The sequence below is a fragment of the Gavia stellata genome, chromosome Z, assembly GCF_030936135.1.
Source record: "Gavia stellata isolate bGavSte3 chromosome Z, bGavSte3.hap2, whole genome shotgun sequence".
Lineage (NCBI taxonomy): Eukaryota > Metazoa > Chordata > Aves > Gaviiformes > Gaviidae > Gavia > Gavia stellata.
Window position 1 is genome coordinate 88,634,039 of NC_082637.1, and position 870 is coordinate 88,634,908.

Genomic DNA, 870 nt, shown 5'->3' on the forward strand with positions numbered 1-870 from the left:
AAAACCAACCCACCCAACACCACACAGCACCATGCCCATCAAGCCACATCCCACAATGTCTTTTCCAACCTTAGTGATTCTGTGACCAAAAAATTCCCCACTGTTCAGAGACACAGAGAGTAAAGCATGCGCTGGATGCCAGTGTGCATGCTGAACAGACTGTGTCTTTCTGTACATCACCGCACGTGGGGAGCAAATGCGATTGCACATCAGGTGAGATGAAAGCAAGAGATTTAAAGTCGTGGCGGGGATGAAAGATGCAGGAGGTTTGGGGAACCTGGAAGAACTGTGTTTCCTAATGTGCACCTATGGCTGAACTGTTACAGTGCTTACTTTTTGTATATCAGCAGCAGATACTGTAGTAAGAGCTAGAAATTGTAGTAACAGCTTTCTTCCAGGTAAGGAGGGCTGGGCGTAATGAGCATTTTAATGTGTCTTAGGAAAGTTCAGATGTTGCAGTGGATGCTCATGATTGCACCTGTCGTGTTGGTCTCTCTGTGCTGTTCGTTTTCTGCTGAAGCCTGTGGGACTGACAGTGTTTCTGAAGCAAGTATCAGAGAGTGCTGTGCTGGTGAGGAATGAGTGATAAGCTTAATATCTTAATATCACAAGAACAGTCATGTTATGTGTGCTGCCCTGGAAGTCAAGACTTTCTGGGTGTGATTTCACTTGAACTTATCCAGCACGTCATTTAGAAATCCTGTCGATTATTGAGAAGGAAAACTTAAAATGTTCCCTTCTGTCATATTGTGGTAGCTGAAAGGAATCATGCATGCACTAAGATGTTTGGGAATTTCTCTACATGGAAGGTATAATTTAAGATCTTAATAAGTACACATCTGTTTTCTCTACTTACAGCATGGTGACAAG